General features: G+C 42.6%; 1 protein-coding gene across 1 annotated transcript in view; it reads right to left on the bottom strand.

The window, feature by feature from the left end:
- The window catches only part of CLSTN2 (calsyntenin 2), a 728,679-nt gene that overhangs the window by 205,573 nt on the left and 501,008 nt on the right, over window positions 1-22,098 (bottom strand). The gene's annotated exons all lie outside the window — the stretch shown is intronic.

Genomic DNA, 22,098 nt, shown 5'->3' with positions numbered 1-22,098 from the left:
ACACCTAGCCAGACAATCTGGGAGGCTCCTGATGGCCTGTCACTCTCAGACTCTCCACATTGTGGAATCAAAACTACGGTGTCAGCTCTGAGTGGAGGAACTGTGTAGTCAATAAGTGTAACTTGATAACAATGAGAAGTCCCACCTTGGATGAGCCAAGCATCATGCTGTGTGCTTTACACACAGAATTTCATTTAGACCTTGCAATGACCTTGGTGTTAGACTTTTATATGTATATATATATACACACACACACACACACACATATATATACATACATATGTGTGTGTGTATATATATATATATATATAAAATTCTCTTGGATTAAGCTACCCAGCTCATGGTATTTTGCTATAGCAGTCCTTGGAAACTGATACAAAAATCAAACCAGGAGGCTGACACTCTCTGCTTTCTGAGCTGCAAAGCCCACAAACACACTTTTGCTTGGCTGCCCTTCAGGTCCAGCTGGTCCTGTGTGGGGGCCCTGGGGAGGCAGAGGGAGAGAACGTCCTTGAAGGACATGCAGTCCAGCCATGACTATCATGTATGTATTGTGTTCAGTATCACAAGCCCCATGTGAGCAGATGGGAATCCAGCACACAGTGTGGTCAGAGTAAGTTAACCAGGGGGTGTCTTGAGGGGGCTGGGCAGGAGGCTAGGGTCACCATAAAAAGCCCTCCAGAGTCGGTTGAAGGTGCTTAACTAGGTATTGTGCCTCTGACTAGATTTCTTTCAAGAGGAAATGAAAATAATCCTTGTCCGTGTTTCCAAAATTTGGAGGAACTGCTGACTTAAAAAAAAATAAATTGTCAAGAACGTCCATAAAAGGACTATACATAAAACCATTATTACTTCGTTGCTACGTGCTGCCTCTCAAGGTGGTCAGTTTGATAGGCATTCTGGTTTACAGCTGGCTAGACAAGAAGAGATAGAGGGATGATGCAGAATGGGGGTGGGGGGCACTTTTGGGGTGAGGTTGTGATGTTTCAGTGGAATCATTTACTTATTTATTTTTAAAGATTTTTTTTTTTTTTGATGTGGACCATTTTTAAAGTCTTTACCGAATTTGTTACAGTACTGCTTCTGTTTTATGTTTTGGCTGCGAGGAAAGTGGGATCTTAGGTCCCCAACCAAGGATGGAACCCTTACCCCCTGCATTGGAAGGCAAAGTCTTAGCCACTGGACAACCAAGAAAGTCCCTCTGTGGAATCATTTATAAGGAAAAAAAGCATCCAGGCTCTCTCCCTTCCTTGTCCATCATGGCCTTTGGGCAGGGAACCTGCCTGCTACAGCCTAGAAAGTGCAGTCTTGAGTATTACTTGCCACCATCCTGTGGGCTCATGCATGTGGGGGTGGGGCGAGAGACGGAAGTTGAAAACTTAGCCAAGCTGAACTGCCCAATCAGAGTGTCTCTTCCTGGTGTTTGGACTTGATTGACAGTGACTGAGTCAGTTCTACGGTAGTAGGTTCTGGACTATGAGTCAAGCAGACTTGAGCTGGGGGCTGGGGTTGGGCCTTTGGGAAAGCAGATCTGAACTGTTTGAAGAGGACACATGAAAGAGAGGAGCAGAGAGGGAGGAACAAGGGACCCCAGAATGAGAGACAGGCAGAGAAGACAGTGTTGATGATAATTTTCCATTTCTAATAAGGCTTGAATATCCTTACTGCAGTTTGTTTCTTTGGTATGAGCCTGTATCCTTTCAATAAGCCTTCTTTGTACTGGAGACAGCATGAGTGGCTTTCTGTTTCTGACCACTCAAGGTGTCCTTTCTGAGACACCAGATGAACCCTCACATCTGCTTCTTCCAAGACTTTTCTCAAACTTAGCATTTGGTAATTAAAGAGCATACAAGACATAAAGTAACAGTGGGCTATCAACAAAAGAGATGAATCAAGGCAAAAGCCATTTTAAAACAGCATGAAAGGCAAATAACAAGGCTAAAATAAAAACGAACAACATAAAGCTCAAAATAAAAGTTGAATATGATGAGAGAACTGGTAGATAAAATATAAGCCAGGGATAAAAGTATAAGCAAGATAAAAGAAAGTCATTAAATCCTACATCAGCTGAGAACAATTAAAATATAAGAAACTGAAGAGCAAAGTGAAGAAGAAGAATATAATCTACAAACTATAAAACTAGGATAATCAGGCAATAAAACAAAATGGATGAGAAGATAGAGCTCATCTGTCTCCAGTGCATATGCCAAAGTCTTGAGTCTCTAAGAACAAAGACCATCAGGGCCTCTCCAGCCACATTAGTCACTGCTGGGCCACAGGTTCCCAAGACTGTTCCCCCATGGCAACCAGCTCCCAAGCAAATTTCTCTGACTAGAGCGTCCCAAGATCAGACAGCAGGCGTCTGTCTTCCCCCTTTCCCTTTCTTTCCTCTCTCCCTCAATTTATGCCTCCTCCCCAGGCTGGCCTCTTTAAGGCACCACAGTGAAACCTGCCAGTCCATCCTAAAGGAGATCAGTCCTGGGTGTTCATTGGAGGGACTGATGTTGAAGCTGAAACTCCAATACTTTGGCCACCTGATGTGGAGAGCTGACTCATTTGAAAAGACCCTGATGCTGGGAAAGATTGAAGGCAGGAGGAGAAGGGGAGGACAGAGGATGAGATGGTTGGATGGCATCACCGACTCAATGGACATGGGTTTGGGTGGACTCCAGGAGTTGGTGATGGACAGAGAGGCCTGGTGTGCTGCAGTCCACGGGGTCGCAAAGAGTCAGACACAACTGAGCGACTGAACTGAATTGAACTGAAACCTGCACCAGGGCAGCTGCTCTCCATTGGTCCCTCAACTGCATTGTGAGCAGCAAGGACTAGAGCTCATTCATTCAGTTCACTAGATAGTCCAGATGTCAAGATTCAGAACTGCCAGAGATAGGGGAAAGGGAACTGTTGGTGGTCACGTCAACTGGTGTAGCCGCTGTGGAAAACAATATGGCAATTTACGAAAAACTTAAAATAGAAATTCCATATGAACTAGCAACTTCACTTCTATTTTTCTGAAGAAAACAAAAACCCTCATTTGAAAACAGAAACACTCATTTCTGTTTTCTGTTGAAAAACAGAAACACTGTATTCTTTGCAATATTATTTGCAATATGCAAGATATGGAAGCAACCTAAGTGTCCATCAATAGATGAATGGATGAAGGCACATGCGTGTGTGGGTGTGGAATATATACTGAAATATATAATGGATATATAATTATTATAAATTCATTGTAATGAATATATAATGGAATACTACTCAGCCACAAAAAAGAATGAAATATTGCCATTTGTGACAACATGGATGAACCTGGAAGGAGAAATAAGTCAAAGAATGACAAGTACCATATGAGGTCACTTGTATGTGGAATCTAAGAAACAAAACAAATGAACAAACATAACAAAGCAGAAACAGACTCATAGACAAGGAAATAAACAGGAGGTTGCCAGAAGGGAAGGAGGCAGGAAGATGAGTGAAAAAAGTGAGGGAGATTAAAAGATACACATTTACAGTCACAAAATAAATGAGTCACAGAGAAATGTGCAGTGTGGGGAATACAGTGTGGGGATAACAGATGGTAATCAAACTTATTGTGGGGATAGATCATTTTGTGATATATAGAAATATTGAATCATTATGTTGTGCACCTGGAACTAACATAGTGGTGTCGGTCAATTATACTTCAATTAAAAAAAAAAAAGATTCAGAATGGTCATCCTGCTCCTATCAGATGGGCAAAGGGAACTGGAAGGCTAAAGGCCTTATCTGAAATTCTGTGAAAGACACAGAAACTTTAGGTTGGGCTGGGGTGGCCAGAGGAAACCATCAGAGCAACAGAGTTGTCTGGGAGCAGCTGGCCTTCTCCCAACTCTCTCCAGAGTACTGGGAAGGATAGGACGGCCAACCTCAGTCAGGTGATACCAATATACATTCTGACGCAATCAAGAAGTTACCAGGGAGCTGACAGCAAAGCTGGTAGGAAACAGGCATCTGACTATGAAAATTATTTGCTCCATTTATTTAAGAGTTATATGATTGTTTTCCATTTATTTTTTATCAATTTGAAAAGCCATATTAGAAATTTGTTTATGTTGGTTATATTTTCAAATTTATTGTCATAGTCATTTTTAATACATTGGATTATCATGTACTTAGGTTGGGCTGTCTCCTCTTTTCTTCTTGCTATAGGTTATGGCTTCTTTTTAACCTGTTCATCATTAGCAGAGGTTTATCCATTTAATCAGTGTTTTCAAAGAACCAGCAAATCCAAAGAATAGAAACCAAGGAAACAGCAAAGAAGCTTACAATAGAGAGGCTTATTTGGCAGCAGGGGTGGGGGAGGATCTATAAAACACAGTTAACAACACGGAGAGGAAGGTGAATGCTATATGAGTGTTTGGTAATGGGTCCTATCAGAGTTCACTCTAAAGACACACCAGGCAGGCTGTGGAACATCAGGAGGGCTGTGGAAAAGGATAGAATGTGCACAGTCTGAGAGGAGGAGGAAGAGGAGGGGTGGGGGAGGATGAAGAGGAAGAGGAGGAGGGGGAGCAGGGGAAGGCATAGAACAGACAAGTTGACTGATCTGGTTCCTCTGCTAGGATTTAAGGCACAGAATTACACAGCAAATAAAGGCCAGGTCACAAAGGGCTGCTATGTGAGAGCCAGTGGGCAGGGGCTGTGGCACACCCTACAGTTAGTGGGCCTTGAAGGAGTCTGATGGATGGAGGATGCTGCCCTGAAGGACCTCTCTGCAGAGGAGCAGAGGGGCAAGCAGCTGGACAGGGAGGCCGCCAGTGGCACTGAAGGCCCAGGGCTCAGGGATGGGGGTCCAGCTGCAGGAAGCCTGCAGAGAAGATGGAGAGAAGGGTCTAGAGCCTGAGCAATTGAGAAGGAAAATAGCTGGGGCCACGTGAGATGTCCAGTCCAGAGGGAGGGCTCCAGACAGTGGCCCATTTAGCACCGCAATGCTGACAGGAGCCTCAGCCTCTTCGTTTTGACCCCTTTCCCTTGGGCAGACTGGGGAGTGAGGCTCCACTTCACTCTTCAAAGGCGTGATCACACCCCTACCTTTCCCACCATCAGAGCCTGCTCATGACAGTGTGTGTGGGTCAGAACAACTGCTCCTATTGCCCTAAATAGGCAACAGTTGGCGCCTTCCTGAGCCAGCAGTCCTGACTGCCAGCACTCCACACATTCAGAGAGCTCTTCCCACTAAAGATGGTTGCACACCCTGGATGCACAGCCCCACGCTCAAAAGAGAAAAAGCTGGAGAGACTCCCTCTGAGCTGTTGGTCTCTGAGTCTCCTCTCAATAGCACATAAGGGTGCAGAACGGACCTTATGTGGGAGCGCAGTGAAGAAGAAAGCTGATTGCTTTCCATTTGGAAGTGTAGCTACTCACATTGGGCATGTTTTAATGCCGGTGGGCACTCACAGAGCAGTGGCGGGGGAAGAGGTCATATTTCCCTCTGACTGAGCTGAGCTTCTCTCAAGAATAAAAAACAAACAGTCCTCAATGTTTCAGTGAAATTCTCTCTCTTATTATCAATATTAAAGTAGTCTTATGATCATGTTTGCTAGAATATAGTCTGCCATTTTTAAATGGATATTACACACACTTATAGTTTTCTTTATGCTATGAGCTATGTTTGGAAATTGTTGGCTTAAAACAGGTTCTTCACTCCAAGGTTTCTCAGACTTTAATATGCTAATTTGTACTGGGAATTTCCAAGAGAAATGGTGTTTCTAAGACTATGCATCCTTGGAACTATGAATATCTTTTTGTAGAGCATCTCCTGCAGCTAGCACTTCACAGGGTATCTTTAGGGAAGATTAGATTTCATCCTGGAAACTATGAAAGTATTATGGCCAGGGACACAGGCATGCGTGTTTAAGTGTGGGCTTCCAGGAGCAACAGCAGTAAACTGAGCTCCTATTCCTCCCTCCCCAAGCTGGATTTCCCAGGCTGGGTATACCTCCATCTGCTGCACACCTTTCTCCAGATTTATCCTCTGCCCTTGCTCCATCCAGATCCCCCAGTTACAGACCCCCTTGCCACGCAGCTGTTACTGGCTTGGTCTCTCTGGCCTCCACCCAAGGCCCATTGTGAAGCATCAATGTATTACAAGCGCTCCAGGAAGGGTGAGGTGGACATCGTGGGTGTCCCTCTGGGGTAAGGGTTGATGAGGACAGCCTGCCCGCTTCGTGGCAGCACTACTGTTTAATGTGAAGCTCCTTGACCACAGATTTGCTGAGCATATGCTACTCAGCCATTGTACCCTAACTGGTTTGATGCAGAAATCCTGAAATTGATGAAAATGTGTGGTCCTACCTGAGTCCTATACTTTTCCTGAGATGAAGTTGTTAGTTGTTCAGTTGCTAAGTTTAGTCTGACTCTTTGCGACTCCAGGAACTGCAGCACGCCAGGCTCCCCTGTCCTTCACTATCTCTCAGAGCTTGCTCAAATTCATGTCCATTGAGTCAGTGATGCCATCCAACCATCTCATCCTCTGCCACCCCCTTCTTCTTTTGCCTTCAATCTTGCCCAGCATCAGTGTCTTTTCCAATGAGCTGGCTCATCACATCAGATGGTCAAAGTATTGGAGCATCACCTTCAGCATCAGTCCTTCCAATGAATATTGAGGGTTGCTTTCCTTTAGGAATAACTGGTTTGATCTCCTTGATGTCCAAGCAACTGTCAAGAGTCTTCTCCAACACCACAGTTCAAAAACATCAGTTCTTTGGTGCTCAACCTTCATTATGGTCCCATTACTCAGCTGATGTGCAGTTACTCAGCTGAAAGTAAAGATACAAGTTCTTTCTCAGGCTTTCTTTTTATCTATTTATTTATTTAATATTGTAGTGGTTTTTGCCATACATTGACATCCTTTAGGATGGATTATATTGGATGATGGGCATTTAGGCTCTAGTCCAAACTGAAACTGGACTCAATATACCTGGACATAGGTGGCATGGAGGGCAGGCATCAGGATGATTTACAGGAAGGTTCCAGGGTGACCACGTGTTGTCCCCGATGAAAGCAAGGGTTGAAGAGTATATTCATTGGGCCAAGTTGCTCCACAAACTGGGTGGCTTCAACAACAAAAATTCATTGCCTCACAGATCTGGAAGCTGGAAGTCTGAGAGTAAGGTGTTGGCAGAGTTGTTTTTTTCTGAGGGCTGTGAGGGAGAATCTATCCACACTTCTCTCTCAGCTTTCTGTGAATGCTGGCTTCACCCCAATCTCCACTTTCACTTCTGTGTGTCCATGTCCAAATTGCCCTTTTTTATCAGGACAGCAGTCACATTGGACTAGGGGCCTACCTACCCCAGGATGACCTCATCGTACCTAATCATATTGGCAAATATCCTCCTCCCACATAAGGTCACAGTCTGAGGTACTGGGGCATAGAACTTCAGTGAAAGAATTTTGAAGGGACACAATTCAACCTACATCAGGGAGGAATGTGGGATGACCCAGGAAGTTCACATGAGACCTGGAAACTGCGGGACTTCGCATGGTCTGAAGCCTGCATCGTGCCAGTGTCTTGAACAGCCTAAAAGTTGTGTTGCTCAAACTTATGCCCATCAAATCGGTGATGCCATCCAACCATCTCATCCTCTTGCCACCTTCTCCTCCTACCCTCAATGTTTCCCAGCATCAGGGTCTTTTCCAATGAGTTGGCTCTTCACATCAGATGGTATATTGACAGTATGTTATTTGTTACTGGTATGGAGGCTCCACTGGCACCAAAGATTGGCGCAGTCTGTGAAACTAGCTTGTGCAGAGAATGTCTAGCCTGTATCTGGTCCTTAGTCTATGACAGCTCCTTGTCAGCCACCCCCTAACTTCCTATATTCCAGCATATTCTCTCCTTAATCCTCTTGTCAATTTTGTTTTTTTGCCACCATTTTCCAGGGCCATGTCTTCCAGGCCCAGCCACTCCTGACTTCAAAGATCAACCTACATGCTTCCTATGGCTGAAGCTCTCTGCTTCCCAAAGCCCTGGCAGACCCCTGGCTCCAGAGGTCCCTGCCAGGACTTGTAGAGGGCACGTCATACTTGGCCCCCTTTGTCTTTTAGCAGCCTCGGTGCCAGGGGAATTGCTGTGTGAAACATGTCACTTCTGAGAAGTGAGAAAATTCCTGCAAAAGGTGTTGTTTTCACTTACCAGGTGTTTAAATTTTTATGAGACACACAAACTTGTGGAAATTGCAGACTTTCAGATGGGTGTTTGGTATCTAGAGTCACCATGGTTTCCCAGCCAAGTCACTGGAGGTGGTGTGGGGTGTGTGTTTGCTTGGGGAGGGGTGGTACTAGGATATTTCTTCTCATGGAAAAAACATAGTATGCTCATGGGTCCAGCATGGTCCCTGTGGAGCTGGGTATCAGAAGTCAGCTTATCTCTAAAACATGTATTTATTCTTCTGTAAATTTGAAGGATTCTCTTTTTTCAACTACATGTCCTTCCCATGTAAGCTTGACTCCAGACTGCCCAGGGCGAGAACATGCTGAGTAAACACAGTTCTCTCAAGCTAGTGTAGTCATATCGGGGTCTCCTCCTTCCTCCTCAAACCTGATATGACAACCATATTCTAGAACCACAAAATCAGAGCCAAGCTGGATCATAAGCTTTCCATGATAATGCCTTATTTCCCTCCCTTTCTTTCTTCCTTCCATAAGTATAAATTGAGTATCTACCATATGCCAGGCACTGTGCTAGGAGAAGTCTATAACACCAAGCCATCTTGGGTCTTTGGTGTGGTGGGGCAGACAAAACCCCCAAGCTTTCAACCCAGGACTGTGTTTCAGTCCCATGCTTACTGACCTTAAGGAAACAGACTTCCTTGGGATCAGTGATTCTGTACCATGATTGCCCGTAAGAATCATCAGGAGACTTTTTATCAATACATATGTAGGTCCCAGGCCTCCCCTGAGAGCAGCTGAGTCTGACTGGGCATTCTAATACAGAGCCAGGGTGGAGAAGCCTGCCCTGGACCACCCCAGGGCTTCTTTAGACAATCCAAACACATGTCTTGTCCCCTGTTAGTTCAGTCACCCCCCTGGTTAGTTCTCATGATTGATGGGGTGTTTCTAGACAAGACATGGAAATCAACCCTCCCTGGAGTAGGGAACTCTCAGACTGAAGACATGTTCTCACAATCCTATGGCAGTAGTCCTTATTCACTCCCAGGATAAATATGTAGTTTCAGCTTTTAACATAACGTATATGTCTGTAACAAAAGGTGATCCCAAGAAATAACTTACATGGGGCCCTCCTTGCAGCTCCATGTGGTGCTTCCCAAGGTGAGGCCTGTGTGTCCATCTCCAGCCTTGATCCTCAACCATCTGCAATTAGGAATTTCAGTTCCTGGTGGTAGTACTACAAGGCTAGGTAACAGAAGTGAGTGGGGCAGGCTGAGTTAAGGATGATAAGTGGGAGGTTGGCCATAGGAATGCTGATGCCAGGTCCAAAGTGGTTGGACTGTATTTAGCTCCCATTGGTTCTGGTCAAGCAAAAACTGAGATGTCAACTGTAGATGTACAGTTGCTTTGCAGATTTTTATAAAACATCTCCTGATTTTCCAATATTAAAAGCCAATCATTTAAAAAAAAAAAATTAAAAACAAACAAGCAGGGGCTTCCTTGGTGGTCAGGTGGTTAAGAATCCATCTGCCAACATTGGAGATGTGGGTTCGACCCTTGGTCTGAGAGGATCCAACATGCCTCAGAGCAACTAAGCCCATGCGCCATAACAACCAAGCCTGTGCCATAGAGCCTGTGCTCTGTGACAAGAGAAGCCACCGTAATGAGAAGTCTTCATGCAGCAGCGAAGACCCAGTGCAGCCAAAATTAATTAATTAATTGGTTTTTTAAAACAAACAAGCGAAACACACACTGAGCAATGCAAGTCAGACATGTCAACTGATCTGATTCAAGTTCTGTATCAAAAGGATGGGAAGTACACTGGCCAGGCAGGACTCTAACTATGTACAGATCTTCCGTGATGGATCATTGCTGCTGACTTCTGCTGGATCCTAGGGTTAATTACTTGATGTTAGAGGCAGGATAGCCCTGTAGCTGGCATTCCTCTGCTGCCTGATGCGAAATGCAAGTATGAAGTTCATAAAGATCCATGACGTGAAAATCTCTCTCACTGACTCGGTATTGACTTACAATGGTTACTGATGAATTTTACACAAGACAGTTAAATAGGAAGCTGTAACAATGGAAGTGCCTAGAATCCAATTGATGAATTTGCTAATTACTGTTTCTCATCTCAGTGATGGGTCTTAAGTGTTGCTGGGTAGCACTGGAACCACAATCTAGCCAGAAATTCATTTGTTTACTGAAAAACTACTACTGAACCTCTGCTTAAGGTGGGGGGCAGGTAGGGGGTACTATGACTCAGACGGGATGGCAAGGTCAACACTCTCCTAGAGGAGAAGAGACAACTGTCAATCAAAATGCCTCAATCGTGCTGTGAGAGGGGCAGGCTAACTCTGGAAATCTATACAATAAACTACATTCTTTTATGGATCAAGAGGTTGAGTATGTGGCTAACATTTCTTTTTTTAAATTAATTTATTTTAATTGGAGGATAATTGCTTTACAATATTGTGATAGTTTTTGCTATCAACACGAATCGGCCACAGGTGTACATGTGCCCACCTCCCATTCTGAACCCCACTCCTAGCTCCCTCTCCACCCTATCCCTCTGGGTTGTCCCAGGGTACCGGCTTTGGGTGCCCTGCTTCATTCATTGAACTCATATTGGTTATCTGTTTTACAAATAGTAACATACATGTTTCAATGCTATTCTCTCAAATCATCCCACTCTTGCCTTCTCTACTGAGTCCAAAAGTTGTTCTTTATGTCTGTGTCTCCTCTGCTGCCCTGCACGTAGGATAGTCAGTACTGTCTTTCTAAATTCCATATATATGTGTTAATACGTGGTATTTGTCTTTCTCACTTACTTCACTCCATATAACAGGCTCCAGGTTCATCCACCTCATTAGAACTGACTCAAACACATTCCTTTTGATAGCTGAGTAATATTCTACTGTGTATATGTACCACAACTACCTTATCCATTCATCTGCCTATAGACATCTAGTTTGCTTCCATGTCCTAGCTATTGTAAATAGTGCTGCAATGAACATTGGGATACATGTGTCTCTTTTGATTCTGGCTTCCTCAGGGTGTATTCTCAGCAGTGAGATTACTGGGTCATATGGCAGTTCTATTCCCAGTTTTTTAAGGAATCACTGGAAGTAAATGTTGGATTTTCTAGATTGATCCTCCATGCCATAGAGATTTAATGGACAAAACCAGATCTGATGGGAGAAATCTGCAACACCTCAGTTCCAAAGAATATATGAATCTTCGTTTGTTTTTTTAAGGAACTGTAATAAGCATGGAAAATTTAATCTTTTAAATATCTTAAATGTATTTAAGAGTATCCAAGTGTTTAATAAAGGTCATGTTGTACTTCATTAAAAAAAAAGGAGTCACCCACCTTTCTTTCTGCTTTCCAGATTGTTCTTTTCACTTAATGCTTCCATAGAACACTGTAAGATAATCAATGAATGCTAAAGCTATAAAAAATAATTCTTTTTTAAAATTGGGGTATAGTTGCTTTCCAACAATGTGTTAGTACAACAAAGTGAATCAGCTATTTGTATACATATATCCCCTTCCTCCTGAACCTCCCTCCTAGCCCTCTAGGTCATCACAGAGCACGGAGCTGAGTTTCCTGTTCTGTATAGTAGGTTCCCATTAGCTATCCACTTTACATATAGTAGTGTATATAGATCAATTCCATTCTCCCCATTCACCCCAACCCCCATTCCCCTCTCCCTGTCCACACGTCCATTCTCTATGTCTGTGACTCTATTCCTGCCCTGCAGCTGTACCATTTTTCTGAATTTCACATATATGCCATAATATACAGTATTTGATTTTCTCTTTCTGACTTACATCACTCTGCAAGAGTCTCTAGGTCCACTCACATCTCTACAAATGACCCAATATCATTCCTTTTCATGCTGAGTAATATTCCATTATATATATATACCACATCTTAAATTTTCCCAGTGAATGAATAGCAGGTTGTGGGCACTGTGGAGAAAGATGGCAATTCCTCTGCTCTCTGATTGTAGGTGAGACAGAGGCAGAAGTAGGGTGGAGGTGAAATTTAGTGACGTGAGTCCATGCTGGGTGCTGAAACAGTGTTTTTACAACTAACATGGGTCATCTTGAGGGCCTTCAAGCATAGGTAGAGAAAAGCACAAGTTGAGAATTAAAGGCCACTTGGAACCAGCAGCAAAGATGAGATCCTGGCTCTGACCCATTGAGGGATGGGGCTTGATTCAGGCCAAAAATTGGATCTCCCAATAGGGTCTGGAGAGCTCCAGGCCCCATCCTTCCTTCTGGTGACACTGTCTCCTCCAGCCAGGCTGGCTTGTGTCCTTCTACTGGGTTATTCCTACATTTGAGCCTCTCCTCATGGAACCACAGGGGCCCTGCCTCTTTCTCTGCACATCCCCCAAAGTCATCTACCTCCAAGGCCAGTTTTAGTCCCACAGAGCCTTCTCCTTCAGGAGCCCTTCCTGTCTACTTCAGTTCCCTGGTGGAAGCTCCTGTACACGTGTATTTACCGAGTGTCTACCACATCGAAGGTACTTTATCTATAAATTAGCCTCTTTCACGCTCACCTGCTTTGGCCGCCTGCTGTGAAGAACTGACTCATTTGAAAAGACCCTGATGCCAGAAAATATTGAAGGCAGGAGGAGAAGTAGACGGCAGAGGATGAGATGGTTGGATGGCATCACTGACTCAATGGACATGAGTGAGTAAACTATGGGAGTTGGTGATGGACAGGGAGGCCTGGCGTGCTGTGGTTCATGGGGTCACAAAGAGTCAGACACAGCTGAGCGGCTGAACTGAACTCACTCTCACCACCAGCCAGCACAGAAGGTTCACAGAGGAGAACATGGAGGGTCAGAGAAGTTCACCACAAGGGATGGGGCCACCCAGGTGCTAAGTGTTATGTATGGAGTTTGACCTCATACTTTTTTCCCTTTTAGGAGAGAAGTCACTCATTTTCTATATGGTACTTGTTTCAGCCTTTCCTTCAGGAACAACTATACCATGTACAAAAAAAAAAATCTCAATTATTTTTTAAAGAATTTTTGCTAGAATTTTGTTAAGGATTTTTGCATCTATGTTCATCAGTGATATTGGCCTGTAGTTTTCTTTTATTGTGGCATCTTTGTCTGGTTTTGGAATTAGGGTGATGGTGGCCTCATAGAATGAGTTTGGAAGCTTACCTTCTTCTGCAATTTTCTGGAAGAGTTTGAGTAAGATAGGTGTTAGCTCTTCTCTAAATTTTTGGTAGAATTCAGCTGTGAAGCCATCTGGTCCTGGGCTTTTGTTTGCTGGAAGATTTTTGATGACAGTTTCGATTTCCTTGCTTGTGATGGGTCTGTTAAGATCTTCTATTTCTTCCTGGTTCAGTTTTGGAAAGTTATACTTTTCTAAGAATTTGTCCATTTCATCCAAGTTGTCCATTTTATTGGCATAGAGCTGCTGGTAGTAGTCTCTTATGATCCTTTGTATTTCAGTATTGTCTGTTGTGATCTCTCCATTTTCATTTCTAATTTTGTTAATTTGGTTTTTCTCTCTTTGTTTCTTAATGAGTCTTGCTAATGGTTTGTCAATTTTGTTTATTTTTTCAAAAAACCAGCTTTTAGCTTTGTTGATTTTTGCTATGGTCTCTTTAGTTTCTTTTGCATTTATTTCTGCCCTGATTTTAAAGATTTCTTTCCTTCTGCTAACTCTGGGGTTCTTCATTTCTTCCTTCTCTAATTGCTTTAGGTGTAGAGTTAGGTTATTTAATTGGTTTTTTTCTTGTTTCTTGATGTAAGCCTGTAATACTATGAACCTTCCCCTTAGCACTGCTTTTACAGTGTCCCATAGGTTTTGGGTTGTTGTGTTTTCATTTTCATTCATTTCTATACATATTTTGATTTCTTTTTTGATTTCTTCTATGATTTGTTGGTTATTCAGAAGCGTGTTATTTAGCCTCCATATGTTTGAAGTTTTAACAACTTTTTCCCTGTAATTGAGATCTAATCTTACTGCACTGTGATCAGAAAAGATGACTGGAATGATTTCAATTTTTTTAAATTTTCCAAGACCAGATTTATGGCCCAGGATGTGATCTATTCTGGAGAATGTTCCGTGTGCACTTGAGAAAAAGGTGAAATTGATTGTTTTGGGGTGAAATGTCCTATAGATATCAATTAGGTCTAGCTGGTCCATTGTGTCATTTAAGGTTTGTGTTTCCTTGTTAATTTTCTGTTTAGTTGATCTATCCATAGTGGTGAGTGGGGTATTAAAGTCTCCCACTATTATTGTGTTACTATTAATTTCCTCTTTCATACTCGTTAGCGTTTGCCGTACATATTGCGGTGCTCCTATGTTGGGTGCATATATATTTATAATTGTTATATCTTCTTTTTTGATTGATCCTTTGATCATTATGTAGTGTCCTTCTTTGTCTCTTTTCACTTCCTTTATTTGAAAGTCTATTTTATCTGATATGAGTATTGCGACTCCTGCTTTCTTTTGGTCTCCGTTTGCATGAAATATTTTTTTCCAGCCCTTCACTTTTAGTCTGTATGTGTCTCTTGTTTTGAGGTGTGTCTCTTGTTTTGAGGTGGGTCTCTTGTAGACAGCATATATAGGGGTCTTGTTTTTGTATCCATTCAGCCAATCTTTGTCTTTTGGTTGGGGCATTCAACCCATTTACATTTAGGGTAATTATTGATAGGTGTGGTCCTGTTGCCATTTACTTTGTTGTTTTGGGTTCACGTTTATACAACCTTTCTGCATTTCCTGTCTAGAGAAGATCCTTTAGCATTTGTTGAAGAGCTGGTTTGGTGGTGCTGAATTCTCTCAGCTTTTGCTTATCTGTAAAGCTTTTGAATTCTCCTTCATATCTGAATGAGATCCTTGCTGGATACAGTAATCTAGGTTGTAGGTTATTCTCTTTCATTACTTTCAGTACGTCCTGCCATTCCCTTCTGGCCTGGAGGGTTTCTATTGATAGATCAGCTGTTATCCTTATGGGAATCCCTTTGTGTGTTATTTGTTGTTTTTCCCTTGCTGCTTTTAATATTTGTTCTTTGTGTTTGATCTTTGTTAATTTGATTAATATGTGTCTTGGGGTGTTTCGCCTTGGGTTTATCCTGTTTGGGACTCTCTGGGTTTCTTGGATTTGGGTGGCTATTTCCTTCCCCATTTTAGGGAAGTTTTCAGCTATTATCTCCTCGAGTATTTTCTCATGGCCTTTCTTTTTGTCTTCTTCTTCTGGAACTCCTATGATTCGAATGTTGGGGCGTTTCACAGTGTCCCAGGAATGCAAGGATTCTTCAATATCCGCAAATCAATCAATGTAATACACCACATTAACAAATTGAAAGATAAAAACCATATGATTATCTCAATAGATGCAGAGAAAGCCTTTGACAAAATTCAACACTCATTTATGACTAAAACTCTCCAAAAAGCAGGAATAGAAGGAACATACCTCAACATAATAAAAGCTATATATGACAAACCCACAGCAAGCATCACCCTCAATGGTGAAAAATTGAAGGCATTTCCCCTGAAATCAGGAACAAGACAAGGGTGCCCACTCTCACCACTACTATTCAACATAGTGTTGGAAGTTCTGGCCACAGCAATCAGAGCAGAAAAAGAAGTAAAAGGAATCCAGATAGGAAAAGAAGAAGTAAAACTCTCACTGTTTGCAGATGACATGATCCTCTACATAGAAAACCCTAAAGACTCTACCAGAAAATTACTAGAGCTAATCAATGAATATAGTAAAGTTGCAGGATATAAAATTAACACACAGAAATCCCTTGCATTCCTATATACTAACAATGAAAAAACAGAAAGAGAAATTAAGGAAACAATACCATTCACCATTGCAACAAAAAGAATAAAATACTTAGGAGTATATCTACCTAAAGAAACAAGAGACCTATACATAGAAAACTATAAAACACTGATGAAAGAAATCAAAGAGGACACAAACAGATGGAGAAACATACCGTGTTCATGGATTGGAAGAATTAATATTGTCAAAATGGCTATTCTACCCAAAGCAATCTATAGATTCAATGCAATCCCTATGAAGCTACCAACGGTATTTTTCACAGAACTAGACCAAATAATTTCACAATTTGTATGGAAATACAAAAAACCTCGAATAGCCAAAGTAATCTTGAGAAAGAAGAATGGAACTGGAGGAATCAACCTGCCTGACTTCAGACTCTACTACAAAGCCACAGTCATCAAGACAGTATGGTACTGGCACAAAGACAGAAATATAGATCAATGGAACAGAATAGAAAGCCCAGAGATAAATCCATGAACCTATGGACACCTTATCTTCAACAAAGGAGGCAAGGATATACAATGGAAAAAAGACAACCTCTTTAACAAGTGGTGCTGGGAAAACTGGTCAACCACTTGTAAAAGAATGAAACTAGAACACTTTCTAACACCATACACAAAAATAAACTCAAAATGGATTAAAGATCTAAATGTAAGACCAGAAACTATAAAACTCCTAGAGGAGAACATAGGCAAAACACTCTCCGACATAAATCAAAGCAAGATCCTCTATGACCCACCTCCCAGAATATTGGAAATAAAAGCAAAACTAAACAAATGGGACCTAATGAAACTTAAAAGCTTTTGCACTACAAAGGAAACTATAAGTAAGGTGAAAAGACAGCCCTCAGATTGGGAGAAAATAATAGCAAATGAAGAAACAGACAAAGGATTAATCTCAAAAATATACAAGCAACTCCTGCAGCTCAATTCCAGAAAAATAAATGACCCAATCAAAAAATGGGCCAAAGAACTAAACAGACATTTCTCCAAAGAAGACATACAGATGGCTAACAAACACATGAAAAGATGCTCAACATCACTCATTATTAGAGAAATGCAAATCAAAACCACAATGAGGTACCATTACATGCCAGTCAGGATGGCTGCTATCCAAAAGTCTACAAGCAATAAATGCTGGAGAGGGTGTGGAGAAAAGGGAACCCTCTTACACTGTTGGTGGGAATGCAAACTAGTACAGCCACTATGGAGAACAGTGTGGAGATTTCTTTAAAAACTGGAAATAGAACTGCCATATGACCCAGCAATCCCACTTCTGGGCATACACACTGAGGAAACCAGATCTGAAAGAGACACGTGCACCCCAATATTCATCGCAGCACTGTGTATAATATCCAGGACATGGAAGCAACCTAGATGCCCATCAGCAGATGAATGGATAAGGAAGCTGTGGTACATATACACCATGGAATATTACTCAGCCATTAAAAAGAATTCATTTGAACCAGTCCTAATGAGATGGATGAAGCTGGAGCCCATTATACAGAGTGAAGTAAGCCAGAAAGATAAAGAACATTACAGCATACTAACACATATATATGGAATTTAGAAAGGTGATAACGATAACCCTATATGCAAAACAGAAAAAGAGACACAGAAATACAGAACAGACTTTTGAACTTTGTGGGAGAATGTGAGGGTGGGATATTTCAAAAGAACAGCATGTATACTATCTATGGTGAAACAGATCACCAGCCCAGGTGGGATGCATGAGACAAGTGCTCGGGCCTGGTGCACTGGGAAGACCCAGAGGAATCGGGTGGAGAGGGAGGTGGGAGGGGGGATCGGGATTGGGAATACATGTAAATCCATGGCTGATTCATATCAATGTATGACAAAACCCACCGGGAAAAAAAAAATAATAAAAATAAATAAATAAATAAATAAATCCACTTCTTACATGTCAAAAAAAAAAAAAAAAAGAATTTTTAAGGTGTTCTCTTTCATTTAAAACTTCTTTGGGACTTCCCTGGTGGTCCAGTGGTTAAGAGTCTGCCTGCTAAAGCAAGGGACGCTCGTTTGATCCCTGATCCAGGAAGATTTCAGCTTCCCCAGTGACTCAGTGGTAAAGAATCCACCTGCAGGATTCTCTATGACCCAGAGTAATGGAAATAAAAGCAAAAACAAATGGGGCCTAATTAAATTTAAAAGCTTTTGCACAACGAAGGAAACTATAAGCAAAGTGGAAAGACAGCCTTCAGAATGGGAGAAAATAATAGCAAATGAAGCAACCAATAAAGAATTAGTATCAAAAATATATAAGCAGCTCACACAGCTCAATACCAGTAAAACAAATGACCCAATCAAAAAGTGGGCCAAAGAACTAAACAGACATTTCTCCAAAGAAGACATATAGATGGCTAACAAACACATGAAAATGTACTCAACATCACTCATTATTAGAGAAATACAAATCTAAACCACTATGAGGTACCGTCTCATGCCAGTCAGAATTGCTGCTATCAAAAAGTCTACAAACAATAAATGCTGGAGAGGGTGCTGAGAAAAGGGAACCCTCTTAAACTGTTGGTGGGAATGCAAACTAGTACAGCCACTATAGAGAACAGTGTGGAGATTCGTTAAAAAACTGGAAATAGAACTGCCATATGACCCTGAAATCCCACTGCTGGGCACATACACTGAGGAAACCAGAATTGAAAGAGATACGTGCACCCCAATGCTTATTGCAGCACTGTTTACAATACCTAGGACATGGAAGCAGCCTAGATGTCCATTGGCAGACAAATGGATAAGGAACTTGTGGTACATAAACACAATGGAATATTACTCAGCTATGAAAAAGAATGCATTTGAATCAGTTCTAATGTGGTGGATGAAACTGGAGCCTATTATATACAGAGTGAAGTAAGTCAGAAAGAGAAACACCAATACAGTATATTAACACATATATATGGAATTTAGAAAGATGATAATGATGACTCTACATGTGAGACAGCAAAAGGGACACAGATATAAAGAACAGACTTTTGGACTCTGTGGGAGAAGGCGAGGGTGGGATGATTTGAGAGAATAGCATTGAAAGATGTATATTACCATATGTGAAATAGATCACCAGTCCAAGTTCGATGCATGAAACAGGGCACGAAAAGCCGGTGCACTGGAACAGCCCAGAGGGATGGGATGGGAAGGGAGGTAAGAGCGGGGTTCAGGATGGGGGACACATGTACACCCATAGCTGATTCATCTCAGCGTACGGCAAAAACCACTACAATGTTGTAAATTAATTAGCCTCCAATTAAAATAAATTAATTAATTAAAAAAAAAGAACCCACATGCAATGCAAAAGATGCAAGAGCTGTTGGTTCGATTCCTGGGTTGGGAGGATCCTCTGGAGAAGGGAGGAAGGCATGGATACCTACTCCAGTATTCCTGCCTGAAGAATTCCATGGACAGAGGACACTGGCGGGCTTCAGTCCATAGGGTTGCCAAGAGTTGGACACGACTGGAGCAACTGAGTGCAGACACACATCAGGAAGAGTCCATGTGTCGTGGGGCAGCTAAGCCCATGTTCCACAACTACTGAGCTGTCACACCCTCTAGCCTATAGTCTGCAAGAAGAGAAGCCACTGCAGTGAGGAATAGCCCCTGCTTGCCACAACTAGAGAAAATCTGTGTGCAGCAATAAAGACTCAGCAGAGCCAAAAATAAATAAATTAAAAAAACTTCTTTTATTTTTAATATCCTGATAAATGGAGTTACCATCTACCAAGTGTTTTGATCCAGAAATTCAGAAAGTTTCCTAGATTTTCCCCTTCCATGTATCCCTTACACTTTACATGTAATTAATCCCTGTACTCCCACCTCCTTCTTATCTCATCAAAGTGCCTTTGTCTCATCTTATAGTTTACCTGGACTACTGCAATAGCCTCCTAACTGTCCCCGCTCCAGTCCAACCTTTATAAGGTCACCAGAAATTTCTTTCTATAAAGCTAAGCTGATCATGCTACCCCAGTGTTGAAAATCCTTTAGCGGTTAGCATTATCTTCAAATATACTCCAACTTCCTTAGCTTTAGCACCTCAAAATTTCATAACTGTATGAACTTTTCTTTATACAGTTAGCTTCTCTGTATGGGGCACCTGCTTTCTTCTCCAGTATAACCACCCACCAGCCTCCCATGCAGAGGGCTTTGCAGGGCCCAAGGCCAGCTTTTGTCTTTTCACATGGGGTAGGTTTCTCTTTACCTCCCTCTTCATCTCATCTCTACCTAATAGCCACAGTCCCAGGAGGAAAGAAGAAAAGTGGGCAAAGGGACTATTGCCCAGGGAGATGACGTTCAGATGGAGAGAAACCACAGCGACTGGAGCAGAAGCCAGGGACACAGACAATGCCGGGGCCTTGGTCAGGGTGAGGAAGTGGTCTCAGAGGTCTGAAACCAGAGGCTGTGATGATCAGGCCACCTGACAGGACCTCTGGTCCTTGATCAAGCACACATCTGCCAGCAGTGGCCAAGCAGGGAGGGTGCCTGGGCAATGAATAACCTGGTATCTCTTTTTTTTCCCCTGAGCTCCTGCATGGCCCCAGTGACTGAACCAGCTGGAAACCAGAGGGCACAGCACAGAGCAAGGCAGGAGACGAGGACTCTGGAGAGCAAGAGCCCCTGTACCTAGGCCTCCAGTCATCCATTACACCTTCCAGGCAACCTGGCCTAGGAGGCCCTCTTAATCACCCCATCCTCCATCCTCAGCTAACTCAGGGGTCCCTCCTCTGTGCTCTCAAGGCTCCATGACTGGCTTAGCTTGGGGGCTCAGAGAAGCCACACTGAGCACGTGAATGAATCTAAGTATTTACATTCCACTGGTGGCCCTTCTCACCTCTAACTTGGGTAATGAGCTTCACATATTTACAATTTTCCATGTCAAATAGGTGTCCAAAGCCCTCCATGGTTTAGATTTCAGGTTCTGGAGATTTTCAGATTCTGGAGAGTCTTAGAACTTACTTAATTGCCTCCTTCACCCTAGTGATGCCACAAGTAACCATGACAACTGCCTCCTGAGCCCAGACAGGAGTAATGATAGTTTGGAGCACTGGTTTTCTCCAGTTCCCGTCCTCAGAACTTACAGGCTTACCAAATTCATCAAACATCATAGGAGGTAGTGATACCATTCCAGTTTGACAAATGAAGCAGTGGTTCCCCACCATACCCAGTGCTACACATTTACTAAGTGGTAGAGCCAGGACTGGGGTGAGCACTTTTGGAGCTTCGTGCATTAAAAATGCTCTGCAGCCACAATCTTCCCAATTCAAAATATAAATGAAACATTGACACAAAACCAATGTAGATGATGGAGTTTTAGAATTCTACAGTTCTGGATACACATCTCTAGAGTTGGACTGCTCTCCCTTTTGTGTGTTCCCCTCTTTTGCTGGTACCTGAAACACCCCTTGGTATCCCTCCTGGCCCCGAATGAGAGGGCCGGAATCTGGGTGGTGGGCTCAGCATACAAGTTCTTACACACCAGGCCCACTGCCAGGCCATCCTGGTAAGCACTCTTTTGAGGGTAGAGTGACCTAGAATATTTCTTTCTGGCTGCATGTGGTCATACCAGTCATGTGAGTTTGGCTCTCCTTGCCCTCCTGCACATGCTGTCCAGCCCCAACCCAGTACTGCCTCTGCTCTGGGTTGGTCAGTGTGAGCACTGGGGTCATTCCTAGCAATCAGGACATGGCATCTTCCACCGTTCCCAGGTGCCAGCTGGTCCCAGAGGCTGGAAGGGAAAAACTCAAATACAGTAGTCCTCACATATCCATGGTTTCAGTTACCTGCTCTCAACCATGGCTTGAAAATGCTAGATGGAAAAAAATCCAGAAATGAACAATTGAAACGTTTAAAACTGTGCACCATTTTGAGTAGCATGATAATATCTCATCCATCCCACTCTGTCTGGGATCTCCATCGACATTCTCTGTTCCCGACACCTAACCTTGGACATCATCATGACTCGATTATTCAGGATCACCCTAAGCAGATAACCCTCTTTCTATGTAACATCAGAAGGTCAATAGCAGCCTAACACACCATCACGGCGCCTACATCATTCACCTCTCTTCCTCTCATCATGTGGGCATTTTATCATATCACATT

Source organism: Dama dama, chromosome 19, assembly GCF_033118175.1.
Source record: "Dama dama isolate Ldn47 chromosome 19, ASM3311817v1, whole genome shotgun sequence".
Lineage (NCBI taxonomy): Eukaryota > Metazoa > Chordata > Mammalia > Artiodactyla > Cervidae > Dama > Dama dama.
This window is presented reverse-complemented; position numbering and strand designations above follow the sequence as displayed.